The 15,629-nt window shown below is 36.2% G+C and overlaps 1 long non-coding RNA gene across 1 annotated transcript in view; it reads left to right on the forward strand.

Moving 5' to 3' along the window:
- Positions 1-5,192, forward strand: part of LOC130830297 (uncharacterized) — a 32,603-nt gene extending 27,411 nt beyond the window's left edge. Inside the window, exons 3-4 of the long non-coding RNA XR_009047775.1 lie at positions 616-787; positions 4,997-5,192. This is a non-coding gene — a long non-coding RNA (uncharacterized LOC130830297). The remainder of the gene's footprint in view (positions 1-615; positions 788-4,996) is intronic.
- Positions 5,193-15,629: the final 10,437 nt, after the last annotated feature.

Below are 15,629 nucleotides of genomic sequence, written 5' to 3' on the forward strand. Positions count from 1 at the left end.
AATTAAGAACCTAACATATTTGTCCTTCTCTTTCTGACTTACTTCACTATGTATGACAGATTGTAGTTCTATCCACCTCATTACATATAGCTCCATCTCATCCCTTTTTATAGCTGAGTAAATATTGTATTTACTCAGGACAAATATTGTATGCTAACTCACATATACGGAATCTAAAAATGGTACTGATGAACTCAGTGACAAGAATAAGGATGCAGATACAGAGAATGGACTGGAGAACTCGAGGTGTGGGAGGGGGCGGGGGGTGAAGGGGAAACTGAGACGAAGCGAGAGAGTAGCACAGACATATATATACTACCAACTGTAAAATAGTCAGTGGGAAGTTGTTGTATAACAAAGGGAGTCCAACTCGAGGATGGAAGATGCCTTAGAGGACTGGGGCGGTGGGGGGGGGACTCGAGGTGGGGGAGTCAAGGAAGGGAGGGAATACGGGGATATGTGTATAAAAACAGATGATTGAACCTGGTGTACCCCCCAAAAAAAAATAAAAATAAAAATAAAAAAAAAGAACCTAACATATGAGAAGAATCTAATGCAACTTGATAGATACAAAGTATTCTTCAATAGTGATTTTTTTTCTCCTTCTTTTCCCAGCCCATGGGAGATGGAAAGCAGAAGAGAGGAGTTTTTAAAGATGCACAGAACAACAGCAAGAAATGAAAGATCCAGCCTGACCATCAGAGGAATAGTAGAAAAAGCAGCTCAAAAACACCATGATCCTTACTCACTTCTGAGGTTGTCAGTGAGTCCCAGGAACCAAGAAAAGGTGAAATTATACTTAGTACATGTTACAGAATTTGGTGAGACAGGCCAGAGACTGTAGATCTACTTCTCCCCAACATAAAGAAGATAAAGAGAAAATGTTGAGGGTAACAGGTAGACCATTGCTCAGGACAGACAAAAGCTGAGGTGTTTACATGACAAGAAATGGATGTATTTGAAGGGCTCAAATTAAACACCTTCTATGTAGCAGAGGCAGTGACCTCTTTCAGTAAAGGGCCAGATAGTAAGTATTTTCAACTTTGTGAACCACATAAAGTGTCAGTCACATCTTCTTCTTTTTTGTTTGTGTGTGTTTTGCCACACTTTAAAAATGTAAAAAACATCCTTAGCTCACATGATGTGTAAAAGCAAGCCACAGATTAGCATTGGCCCACGGACCATAGTCTGCTGGCACTGAGCAATGACGTACCGTGCAAGATTACAGTCAAGTGCCTTTTACAAAATTACATAAGTTTACATAAATTAATGGGTAAGATGTATATGTCTGCATTCAGATCATCCCACTAGAAACACAACTACATTGTCATTTTAAATCAGTGCATTCATTGGGGATTACTCATGTGAATTTGCCTCTACTTATAAACTGGATTTTTAACCAGCCAAAGTGATAAATGTTGAAAGTAGGCCTCATACACACATCTGAGAGAAGAGTAAAAGTGTATCACATAATAAGAGCTGGTATTTATTGTGAAATTACTACGTGCCAGGCACTGTATTTGTAGTTGCTCTGGACTGAATTGTGTCCTCCAAAAATTCACATGTTGAAGCCCTAAACCCCCCCTGTGACTGTATGTGGAGCAGGGCCACTAAGGAAGTAATTAAGGTCAAATGAGCTCGCAAGAATGAAGCCCTAGGTCAGTAAGACTGGTGTCCTTCTAAGAAGTGGAAGTCACCCCAGGAGTGTGTGTGCACAGAGAAGAGGCAGATGAGGTCACAGCAAGAAGGCTGCTGTCTACAAACCAGGAAGAAAGTCCTCCCCGGAAACCAGCTGTGCTAGCACATTGACCTTAGACTTCCAGACTCCAAAACTGTGAGAAAATAAGTGTCTGTTGTTTAAGCTACTGGTCTGTATTATTTTGTTGTGGCAGCCTAAGCAGACTACTACAGTACTTTTAAGTTGAATCCTAAGACATCCTTTAAGGAAGGCATTATTATTATCCTTACAGAGAAAATCTAGAGACAGAGAAAGGTTAAGTAACATACCCAATCTTGTCTAGTTAGTCAGTGGCAGAGTTGGAATTTGAACCCAAGCAACATAATCCAGGGCTTAGGTTCTTTCAACCAAGTGTCTTTCAACCAAGGTGAGCAGGTTACCTTGATGCTTTTCTCTGCTTTATATTAAGGATGGCTTCCCACTTAAGGAAACAAAGCCCATAGGAATAACTAATGTAGAACAGTGGTGCTTAAAGTACTTTAGCACATGACCACCTGAGGGCTTCTCTAAGTCTTAATCATACAAATTTCACTGCTTCCAAAAGGAGCAAAACAAAGCAGAGATCAAATTGCCTCTTGCTCAGCGGGGTGGTTGTTGGAATCTGCCCAAGGGAAGAAATAAGAAGCTGATTTTATTTCTCGCCTTATATAATATATACGGACTTATAATGTACACCGTGGCAACTTTGGTATAGACATTTTTATATAAACCATGTTTTGGCAAAATGTGATGCATACTAAAGATTAATTTTCCAAAATAAACTGGTCTTCCAGAATTTTATAGACGTGAAGGGGATAAAGCAGACATACCCACGTGAGCCAGCCTTTACTTTGGCAGTCCTTTCTCATCCTCCCTCTCTCTCCTCTGTTGCTCCTGATCTCTGAACTTAGAATCCAGCTTTGGCTAATCCTCAGCAGTGTTACACTGGAGAAATGCTCAGACTTTGAGATTAATCCTGAACTGAATTAAATTCTAACTGATTACGCAGTTGAAGATTGTTGCAGTGATGGGAAAACCATGGCTAACATGAGCAGGAATTATCATTAAAGGGTCCCCATGCTGTCAATTCTTGTGCTTACTTTGCTTGCCGTTTAATAATCAGAAATGTAACCTACATGGTCTCAGATGGGCTCATCTGAATATTCCAAATGAAAAATGCCAAACCAGAATGCCTCAGGAGAGTGAGCAAAGACTCCATGTAGCAAACTGGCCCTGTTTGGACCAGTGATAGATAAAATGACACTCATTTCATTGAGCCCCCAAGAGCTTGTAATTTTAGTCGTATAAAAATGGCTTTCTGAAATGTCTAAGCAGGCATTTTTTATTACTTTTCTATAGAACATGCACTGAATACTGATGATAAATATTCAGTTGGATTATAGTGGAAACAAAGCCTGAAATGTAAATATTAGAGTTCACCATTTATTAGAAAAGGAGAAAATTTTTGAGAAGCCTTAACTACATAAGCCTGACTGACTAACCCAGTACAAAAGTAATTAACTTTATCATTTTGTCTTCCATTCTTACCTTATAAGATTTATATTCAAAAATGTTAAATCTATGATGGGTGTCCTTTGTTTGATGCTGAAAAGAAATGGAGCTGTGTGACTGTTGTGTATGTGAGTAGAGATAAGTGTAGCTTGTGTTATTGGTAGTATCAACGATAATAGCCAATATTTTTTCATTCAACTACCAATCCTTAAGAAGCACCAAAAATGTGTCAAGCTATTTAGCAAGCTACTTATGATAACTAAGTAAATAAACCAAAGAACTCTGCTCTTGGGGAGCTTACATTCTACAGATGGGAAATAAAAAATGAGCAATGAGCATGACAAATAAGTAAATCCTATTGTATAAGAAGTTTTGGAGGAAGATTCTAGACAATTGAAAATGGCCCATGGCAAGGCTTGGTGTTTTGAGGAAAAATAAAGTGGTTGGTCTGATGCTGGAGTCCTATGAGCAGGGGGGAGTGGCAGGAAATGAAGTAGACGGTGAGATGGAAGAGGTGGCAGGACAGCTTAGGTAGCTCCTTGTAGGATGAGTTACAGCACGGGATTTGATTTTATTTGATTTATAGTGTGATGGGAGGAAGCTATTAAAGGGTGCTCGGTGACAAATGATGTAATGTAACACATTGTCACTGGATCACTCTGACTCCTTTGTGAGGAAGACCTTAAAGTGGCAATGGAGTGAAAAGGAGCTCATTTAGGGGGCTTTGCTGGGGTCCCAGGGGCTGGAGGGTGGAGATGTGGTCAATTTTGAATATAGTTTGGAGAGAAGCCAACAGGATTTTCTAATATGTGAGGGATAAAAGGAAGAAATATTACTCAGCCACCATTAGAAAAAGGAATCTGGACATTTTCAACAATCGGGTGGACCTAGAGTGTCGTGTTAATCATTTTGTGATGTATAAAACTATTACATCACTTTGTAGTAACCTGAACCTAATATAATGTTGTAGGTCAATTAATAAATAAAAGAAAAACAAAAAGAAAAAGATGCATTTATCTGTAATAAAAATTATCTTCCCTTTGGAAGGGTCATGGAGAAGAGAACTGTAGGAACCCTTCTCATCCATGTTAATTATAATCAGGACTACAAGCCCATGGAATTCTACATTCTTAGAAACGTTTGGCCAGCACTTTCGTATTATACTATTTTCAGGGACAGCCTCGTCTTTTTTGAATTCATAAAGAAATAGACCAAAAAGTCAGGGTGAGTAATAGCATTCAGTTTTGCCTTTTTCAAGGATAATAAAGTTTTAGATGCTTGACCCCCTAAAAATGTGTTGGTGGATGTGGGCCTGGAGTCTACATTCAGACTACAAGCCCATATTCTTTCAAAGGTGACACTATCCTAAAAGTACATTAACTTGAACACATGACACCTTTGGAGAACGGAAAATAGATTTTTGTGTTTGGCCTAGTAGGGGAGTGACACAAACGAAACTAGAAAGGTCAGTCAGAAGTTTTGCAGCTTTAAGACATGTAGTTTTAATGCCATGAGTGTTAGGTCACCAGAGGGTTTTAAACAGGGGAATACCATAGAGAGATCTGCTTTAGAACAATCCCTCTACTGAAATAACAGATTACATATTTATACCCATGCTTTTCTTTCTAAACTTTCTTGTAAGTGACGTCCTATCTACTAGATGATGAATGAAAGCTAATTGCCTACCAGAGGAGAGCTTGGGTTGGTATACCGAAAATGCAAAGAGACAAAAAAGTAAAATTTTGCATTTCTTTTTCTCCAAAATAGCTTTTGGAAGCTCACCAGCCCTTCCCAGGAATACTTTTGAAAGACAAAACAAGTTCCTTTGCAAAAGATGTATTTTATGGAAAGAAGATAAGATTCTTGACAATCAACAGCAGGACCTTATTAAAGCAAGGACAAAAGTTTATTTTAAAACTTTAAACTGGAGGAAGAGCAGGAGCACAGAACAAGAGTCACTTCCGCTGAGGTGAGTTACCCTAGGAGAGAAGACTTGGATGGATTACTATTTTGGAGGAGGGCAGGGCCCGCGAGGCGCCCGATTGTGGGAACGGGGCGGTTGCAGAGGTGATTGTTCGGGTGCCTGATCACGGGTATAGGGTGGTTATTGGGATGGGGGTGGGAAGGCTGGGGGGGTGGGTGGCCCCATGCAGACGCGTGGAGCTGGAGCAGAGAATCGGCACAGCTGTCTCCAGTTCCAGTAAGTGAAGACGGAGCCTGGGAACATCCACCCCAGGTACTGAGCAGCCAGCCCCCCCGTGTTGAGAAACCGTGTTGCCTGTTCCCGTTGCTCTTAGGAAGGCCATCCACGGGCATGGTGGTTACCTGGATCTACCTGTCTGTGGCTCACTGGAGCCAAAATTTGCCATTTCCACTGCGTTATCTGGACTGTTTCTTTCAAGAGGTTAAAATACTCACAGGCTCTTGGATACAGAGTATGGGATCCTTGAGGAATTAGTGGTGATGAGCAAGGGAAGCCTTCCCACCAACCCCAGCACCTGAACTATGGGTGAGTCGGGACAGTGACGTTCCCTCAGCACCACTCCCTTCCACAGCCACGGTGCTCCCTTTTGGCTGCAGTGTTGAAGAGGAGGAAGACTGAAAAGAAGGCAGTGATGGGGAGTCTGGTGAAGAGGTAACGAAGGCTTGAACTGAGGCACGGGAACCCCGGAGAGGCCACATTTTCAGAAAAACATGTTTCAGATTTGCAGTTTACCAATTTCATGAATTTTATCTTGAAGATTTTAAAACCTAGGCTGTTTTCTCCTACTATCCACGTAATGTGAAATAGCTTTTTCATTGACATGGGAATTAAAAAGAAAATTAGTCTAAGCAACACATAATGAGAAAGATAAACATCCTTCCTTCTTCAGCATATGATACATGCAAAAGCCTAAGAGAAAATATTTTGCAGTCTTTGCTATTTAGTATGAACTGTGTCACAGCTACCCATTCCCACCCCTCCCTCTGAGACCCATTAGAGCAGATAATTATGAGTTGACTAGATACAGGGAAGAGTCAAATTAAGCAGGGATATAACCAGCAAGAGCTACATGAATTCTTTCCCTCCCACTCAGCAGATGATTCTCCGATAGGCTCTTTTGTAAGCTGGTGGTTGGACAAGTTTTGGAAATGCAGTCAATTAATTGCTGTGAACCTAAGCAACTAAGTAGCTTAAGAAGAGGTCACCAGTAGCCTCCTCCTCTCTTCCTTTCTTCTTTCCCTCCAACTTTCTGTCTGGGGAGTCTGGCATTGTGTTAAGATGCTTGGCATTCTGATTCAAGTTTTAATTTCTGAAATCGTCCACATGGCCCACTGCTGGCACTAATGGAAAATCTCATATTGTAAGGCTTCAGTACAGACCACCAACACACTATTTCAGCTCACCTAACAGCATTCTGGTTGCATTCACAATAATTGCCTTATGTAAAACATTGTTCTCTCTCCATTGTGTAAGTATGCAGACTTCTCTTAGATATCTTCTTTACAAGTGAAAAAGTCAGAGAAAGCATGAGTAAAATTCCCAGCTATATATTTAAGCTTTCCATAATGAGTTAGTTCTTTTTAAAAAAATAATAATTTTAAGCATATTTAAGCCAACTTAAATTACATTTTCCCCCAAGCACATTTACATACAAAGCTAGTCCATCAAGAAAAATGACACAGCCTACATTTACAATTATTTTCTAGGATTGGGAATGAATGCATGTCAGTCCCACCCTTATTCCCTGCCAGATCCCACTTGTTGCAAAGCTCCCATTTGTTATCTGTTGGTTGAGGAAAGGGGGACTATTGCTGAAAAATAGAGAATTTCACTTATCTTAGCATAATGTTTTGTCATAATTTTTTGTCCATTTGAACCTAATAGCTTCATCAGTAGCATAACATATATGGTTTTTATTCACTTAATAAAAAAAATATAGTGAAGCATTTGAAACAACCTGAAGGCCCAATAAACAGACAACCTGTTAAAGTACCTTATGGCACGTCAACTTAGCAGCTTATTAGGCAATTATTATGTGAACATTATAATTATAAAATTATAAAGTTCTACAGAGACATAAACATGCTATAATGTTGGGAAAGGAAGCAGAATAAAAAATTATATCATTCTGTAATTACAAGTAGGACAAAATTATGGAAACATTCATAGAAAAAGAGAAACTAGCTTATTCATTGAGATGGTGGAATAGTTTTTAAAATGTTTCCAGTTATAGGTCTCCTGATATGATGCACTGAGGAGGGTATGACATCACTTATGTCCATACCCCTGCTAGAAATGCATAAACTGACTCTAATCATGAGAAAACATCAGACACACCCAAAATGAGGAGCAGTATACAAAATAAGTGACCTATACGCTTCAAAAATATCAAGCCATGAAAGACAAAGAAAGAATGAAGCCCCATTCTAGATTACAGAGACTAAAGGGACATTAAAAACTAAAAGCAATGAATGATTGTAGACCAGAAAAAAAAATGTAATAGGCTCTACTGGGACTGTTACACATTTGCCAACTTCAAACGAAACTCGTTTCTTAACAGAAATAATAGAAATTTTAGCTCACACCCATTTATAACAAAACATTTATGTAAAAAATAGTTCAATTAATGATCAGATATTTTATTGTAAACATTCAGTATTTAAATATAATATGCAACAGTTGGTGATATAATGGTAAACCTTTACATTTCAATAAGTATTTTTTAAACTATTTTATTCTAAAAGTTTAATTTTATTCTAACATTTTATTATATTTTTTCCTTTGCCTTTCTAATTTTTTATACTCAAAATTTCTTGAAATGAATTAAGTTGCTCTATGTTCTTTATATTTGTCATAAAGTTTAATAATTTTTATTGTCCCTGTCAATATTCTAGGAAAAGAGAATAGTAGTAGTCTCATAATGGCAAATACTTGGCCAGATTATTGCTTTTTCTTGGCTTAGTGATACTAAATTTGTAACATATTAAACTTTCAATGGCAACAAGCGATGTTCTTCTTTCTGAATAAAATGACTAGAATTTAACATTTTCCTATTACTTGATGAGAATAATCCAGTTGCAGTTTAGCTAAAAACAAAAGAAAAAAACAACAGCAACAACAAGAACAAAAACAAAGGAAACACACGTCATTATTATTACAATGTTACATGAAAGCAAAAGAGAAAAAGACTCATTATACTGTAACTCTTTTCCTGGATTGAAATTTTCTGTATAAATTGGGTTTGGGATCCAATTTATTCATCTAAATTATTCCTTATTTTGCCTTATAGTCAATAATGTAGCTTCCATTTTCGTTTTGTATACAACAACTGAGTCTATTTTACTTACCCTAACAGCAAATCTAATGGGTTAGAATTAGATTTTAACAAAGATATCACTTTGCTCTGGTGAATGTATTTTCAGCTTAATGGTAACAAAGAAAAATCCTACCCTAGTACCTTACTTAAAAGATTATTTAATGTTTTGTTTTGTTCTTTAGGATTAGTTATAATTGCAGAAAAGTCTTCATAGCTCAGAATGACAATTATTACAGCTGTGATTGATTCGACAAGTTTAAAACTGCACCCTCTTCTCATTCAGATCATCTTGAGACCAACAACTCAGATTTGCTGCTCAGAGTTAAGAGCTGGCCATGGTAAAGAGTGAAGATAATTTGATCGCCACAGGAATCCAGCTTCTGATTGGGGCCTTGCTGTGTTCTAATCAGTGAAACTAATGAACTATATACACCATAAGTTTATCTACTAGGAAGCCTTGGATTTTTCCCAGAGCCAGTGGTAATCAAGTTTGCCTTACCATTGCTCATACTTGATCATTAGAAAATCATGTCTATTCATGCCCTTATTTAAAAAAAAAAAAAAATCATTGATTCCGTGTATATGCCTGTCACTTGCTTGCTGAATTGCAAATGGACCCCACAGCGTTATATCACATTAACCTCCTTCAACACACAATGTAAAGTGCAAAACTTTCCCTGGAATCCTTCCTCTCTTTGGTGACATTTTTTTACAACTATATTTGTATTCATTCATGGTGGCATGAAGAAATTTATTACAACTAATATTTACACATAATTCAGTGTTTTAAAACATAATTACTAGTTTTCTTGCTTGAGAGTATTTGATTATTTTACTCAACAACTCTTTATTAAGAAGCTATTTTGTGCCAGGCATGGTGTCAGATACTAGAAGATAGCAAATGTGGGAATGGACAAAAGGGAAGATTGCAGAGGAAAGATGAATAACTTCATTCTCAACATGGACATTATATTGATTTCTCTTGTTGCTAGAGTTATAGATGTGGTAAATCTGACCTATAACCAGGAGAAGACAACAAATAAATATATACATACATTCTTGGTTTTATGAGTTAGCACCTAAAAATAAAGTATTGAAGCTGTTCCTTCTCTCTTGCTTCATAGAGACCACTCTATGAGATGGATTGAAACTCTAAGAAGGTACCAAGTAATCCCTCCTCAACTGTAGGTACTACAAGAAAGTCTAGCTCATGGACTTACTTATGTATATTTTTCCAGAGGACTACAATTAGAAAGGATAGGAAATTGTGGGCTGAATGAGGCTAGAAATAGAAAGTAGAGTAGATTTCAAAGTAGAAATTGAGGTTTTCGCACTTAAAATCTTGGAAGAGACTGTTATAGGGACAAAGCAGACAAAATCCTTGCTCTTGCAGATTTCGCATTTGTGGTTTAATATTACAATGTCTTTGCCATGAGACAGGGAGTAGTTTTGCAAATTGTTAGACATTCAGTAATACAATGGAAAATAATATAAAGCTTTTGCAAAGTGAAAGGGTGACTATTGTAAAAGATGCAATATTTCATGCAGTCAATAAAAGTGATATGAAAGAACTGCTCAGATCACAACAAACCCAATAACAAATGAAAGTCTATCCGTCTAGACCAGCTAATAACTGAAGAAAAGGAAAAGAAACAAAGTTGGTGAATAATACGTAAGTAAAATAGAATGACTTAACCATCAAAGAATTTAAAAAGATCATGGCAAAAATTGATGAAAACTAAGAATTCTTTTAAAAATAATAAATAGTTTAATTTAGCTTTTAAATAAAAAATGAAGTAGGAAATCCTATACCTCTATAACATATTATGAGAAAAAATAAAAGCCCAATCCATCCACTAACATTTGATTAATTTTATTCTTAGAACTAACACATTATAATCTTATTTTTATTAAAAGTAAAATTAACTTATTTTATAATTTACAACTTGCTGACTTTTACTGAAAAAGTCTCAGTAAAGCCTTTCCCCAGCCCACTCCCCAATATTTACTGTTACATCAGTCTCTGTTCTATGGATTTATTTTAAGTGGCTTTTATCAAATTCCAGTGATCAAGAGCCTTCTTTATCTGTGTGTGAACAGCCTTCTCTGCCTTCCAATTTTGAGGCCCACCTAAGACAAAGTTAATTTCCCTTTCATTTTGGATAAGCAGTTTGCAGAGTTGCCTACATTTTCAATGATCATATTCATTTCACTGGATCATAAGAATATCTTTTGTGTTTAGCATTCTCTAGGTTAAAAAAAAAGTAAACAGTTAAAATTCCTCAAACTTTAGTCTCCTCCATTTATCGCATTATCATATGTGTATTTTCTATCACTGTCTAAGAAATTAACACAAACTTAGCAACTTAACACAACATACATTTGTTATCTCACAGTGTCTATGGGTCAGAGTCCAGGCACAGCTTGTCCTAGTCCTTTATTCAGAGTTTCAAGGTGTTGACTGGCCTCATCTGGAGGCTTAACTAAGGAATAATCTGTTTCCAAGCTCACTCTGATTACTGACAGAATTTGTCTTCTTGAGGATGAATGACTGACTGGCATTCCTTGGCTTTTCCCTGGCTGTCAGTTGGAGGCTGCCCTTGGGTCCTAGATGCTGCCTACAGTTCCTTGTTATGTGGGCTTCTCCAACACAGCCACTTACTTCCTCAAGCCCGCTAGGATTAACTCTGGTCCAATCTATAATGACAGAGTTTTATATAATACAATATAACCATGAAAGTGAGATCCACCACCTTTGCCATATTTTATTGGTTAGAAGTCACAGGTCCTACCCACACTCAATGAGAGGGATTCCATGAAGTATAAATACCAGTAGGTGGAAATCACTGGGGCCATCTGGAAGCTGAGCAGTACCATTTCCCACTATCATAAACAAAAGTATATGACCCTAGAAATTAAAGTTCAGTGTTACATTAAATGCATCAGTTCCCAGTTATATCATTTTTGGATAATCAGAACAATTATATAAACTTACTAGAAATAAAAAAGTATCTTATTTAGAATGTAAAAATTCTTAGTATTCTATGTAACTTTTAAACTTGTCCTACTTAAATTTCTTGAAGACTTTGGATGTGTTTAGAGGTGACATAAAACATTAAAGTGTCACTTTTTCCTTCAAATAATCCTAAACCAAAGGACCTACAGATAAACATTTTATAGAAATCTTCGAAATGAACTACTTCAACCTAGTTGCCGGTAATATCTTTGAAAAATAAAACTTAAGTTTGTGTACTTGATTAAATTTATTTTAAAGTAGCAAGTAAGCATTTAGTATCTGCAGCCACAAGGATGAAGAAAAACGGTTAGTTAATAAATTAGCCTGGAATAAAAACTTGGTGAAGGGTATTCTGATTTATATATTTATTCTGAATTTTCTTAGATCAAAGCAAGAGAACCAATTAATAGGGAATATTGAAAGAGTGATTTATTTTTTATTTTCTTTACTAATAGTATATACAAAACTGTATACACGTTATTATAACTTACATATAAATTCTTATAGATATTAAGAATAGGAATCTGAAGAACTGAGATGCAGATCCCCTGTTTTCAAGGGCAAAACATTTCAGGCAGTAGTTGAATAATTTATTGCAAAGAATTCTTCCTTTGGGATTGTGGGAATACAGTTCTGTCCTCTGAACATACTTCCTATTTTATCTTATCTATACGTGCTCTGATACTATGCTGGATTTCTCCAATTATGAACAGTATTAGATAAAAGATGGCAATGGAATAATACTATCAAGGTACAGAAAGAAAGCAACTTTCAATCTAAAATTTTGTGTGCAGCTCAAATTGTCATTTGAATGTGAGGTGAAATAAAGATGATTGTATAAATAATATAAAGTTTGATGAAAGTTTAGGAAACAGATCCCCATTTGAAAAAAGTCTTACAGGAATATTCTTTAGCTAAAGAAAAAAGAAGTTTCTGGAAAAGAAATAAGTCCAAGAAAAAATTTATCAGATTTTATTTAGTAATTATAAATAAGTAATTACAGTTGATCCATGAACAACACAGGTTTGAACTGTTCAGTTCCACTTATATAAGGATTTTTTAAAACAGTAACTACTACAGGACTACACAGTCCACACTTAGTTGAATCCATGGGTTCGGAACTGAAGATACAGAGGAACCACGTATACAGAGTGCTGACTGTAAGTTATATCTGGATCTTCAACTGCACAGATGGTTGACTCCACTATATCCACATGTTGTTCAATGGTCAACTGTACTAAACAAAGACTTTAGGACCTAAACTCCAAAGGATATTGGAAGAGGAAGAGGGACAAGGGCGATCGGGGTGATAAGGTTGTTATCAACGGGAATATACAATATTGAGAAGTTTTAGGAATTTATTGGGTAAATATAGGCCTAAATCTGAAAAAACCCCAGAATAGTAAAAATAGAAAATAAACTTTTAAATCAGTAGAAGAAATCTCCATATATCAGATAGACACTAGGACAGAAGAAGTAAAGATAAAGAAAAAACTGTGTGTTTGTGCACATACACTTTTTTTTTAAGCTCTGTATTGGAGTATGATTGCTTTACACTGTTGTGCCAGTTTCTGCTGTACAACAAAGTGAATCAGCTGTATTTATTCATATATCCCCATATCCCCTCCCTCCCACGACTCCCTCCCACCCTCCCTATCCCAGCCCTTTAAGTCATCACCAATCATCGAGTTGATCTCCCTGTGTTATGCAGCAGCTTCCCACTAGCTAGCTATTTTACAGTTGGTAGTGTATATATGTCAATGCTACTCTCTCACTTCATCCCATCTTCCTCTTCGCACCCCCCCACCCCATGTCCTCAAGTCCTTTCTCTACATCTGCATCTTCATTCTTGCCCTGTCACTGGGTTCATCAGTACCATTTTTTTAGATTCCATGTACATGAGTTAGCATACAGTATTTGTTTTTCTCTTTCTGGCTTACTTTGCTCTGTATGACAGACTCTAGGTCCATCCACCTCACTACAAATAACTCAATTTCATTCCTTTTTATGGCTGAGTAATATTCCATTGTATATATGCGCCATATCTTCTTTATCCATTCATCTGTTGATGGGCATTTAGGTTGCTTCCATGTTCTGGCTATTGTAAATAGTGCTGCAGTGAATGTTATAGTTCATGTTTCTTTTTGGATTATGGTTTTCTCAGCCATATACCCAGTAGTGGGATTACTGGGTCATATGGTAGTTCTATTTTTAGTTTTTTAAGGAACCTCCATACTGTTTTCCATAGTGGCTGTACCAGTTTACATTCCCACCAACAGTGCAGGAGGGTTCCCTTTTCTCCACACCCTCTCCAGCATTTGTTTTTTCTAGATTTTTTGATGATGGCCATTCTCACTGGTGTGAGGTGATGATACCTCACTGTGGCTTTGACTTGCATTTCTCTAATGATTAGTGATGTTGAGCATTTTTTCATGTGTTTGTTAGCCATCTGCATGTCTTCTTTGGAGAAATGTCTACTTAGGTCTTCCGCCCATTTTTGGATTGGGTTATTTGCTTGTTTGATATTGAGCTTCACGAGCTGCTTGTATATTTTGGAGATTAATCCTTTTGTGTTTGTTGAAAAAGTGTCTTAATAGAATGGTATTTCGAATAAATATAAATGAGTTTAACATCAAATGATAATACTTTCATGTTAGATTTTAAAATTATTGATTGCACTATGTATTAAAAAATTTCTCTCATAAAAATATGAGATTAAAAATGGTATTTTTAAAAATGGTTTAAATTTTTTCTACATGTATTTGTACATATATATATACACACATACTATACATACAAAGGGATACGGAGAGAGAATTTATTGCCAATAAACACAAATACACATAGAATAAAAGAGCACATGTGAATATTCCTAAAATTGAGTACGTACTAAGCCAAAACAGAGCCTCCATAGAAAACAAAGAATCAACTTTGGGAATTCCCTGGCGGTCCAGTGGTTAGGACTCTGCACCTTCACTGCTGAGGGTGTGGGGGGTTGGATCCCTGGTTGGGAAACTAAGATTCTGCAAGCCACGCAGTGCAGCCGAAGGAAAAAAAAAGAATCAACTTTATGTACATTGTTTTCTCACAACAGTGAATTAAAATTAGATATAATTTACAAAATAATCGATTTTTAGCAAAATGGGTTATATATGCATTAAAGTTCTTGAAACCTTCATTTTCAAGCACTTTCTCACTACTTCTCCTCCTTCAAGTAAAACTAGGCCCAGAATGTTCTGTAAGTAAGCTTTACCAAAAATTCAAGAAATAGATGATCTGTATCCTACATGAGTTGTTTCAGAAAATACACAAGGACTGAAAACTACCCAATTCATTTCATGAAACCAGTATCATATTTTTAAAAATTCAGCTCTGCAGAAAAAAATGTTAATTTCATTTCTAAAGACGTTGCAAATATCCTAAATACAACTGTATGTAATTAAATCCAATAGAATAGTAAAAGATGATTTAATGAGATCAAGTTTGATATTTTTCTAAAATGTAAAGATTTTCATAATAAAAGAACCGTGAAAAGTAAAATTCCATAAAATGAATTAAGGAGGAAAAAAAATCCATGATTATTATAGTATTTGTTTAACAATATTATTAAAGAATTCATACTGCACCAGACACTGGTCTAGGGCTTTACACATATTAACTAATTTAATTTCTGTAATAATCTTACAATGTAGATAGTATTATCCACATTTTAAAGATGAAGAAACTGAAGGAAGTTAATTAGGTCAGTTAAGTTCATTCTGCTTAGAAGCAAAGCTAAGATTCAAATACAGGTAATCTGGATCCAGAGTCCAGGTCCAAGTTTTTAATCACTCTTCTATGCGGCCTCTTTTGTGATATATGCAGAAAAATCATTTGATAAAGTTAAACCTTTATTTATTATAAACTTCCTAGAACATTAGAACTAGAAGAAAATATTTTTTACATAAAAAGCTATGTTTACTAGAAATTTTCATATGTTAGATACATTTTTTTTAAATTTAAGGAATAGGAAAGAATATCCACTACCACTGCTCCAACATTTATTCACTCAACAGATACTTGTTTGTCACCCACTATACTCCAA

Source organism: Hippopotamus amphibius, chromosome 10 (assembly GCF_030028045.1).
Source record: "Hippopotamus amphibius kiboko isolate mHipAmp2 chromosome 10, mHipAmp2.hap2, whole genome shotgun sequence".
NCBI lineage: Eukaryota > Metazoa > Chordata > Mammalia > Artiodactyla > Hippopotamidae > Hippopotamus > Hippopotamus amphibius.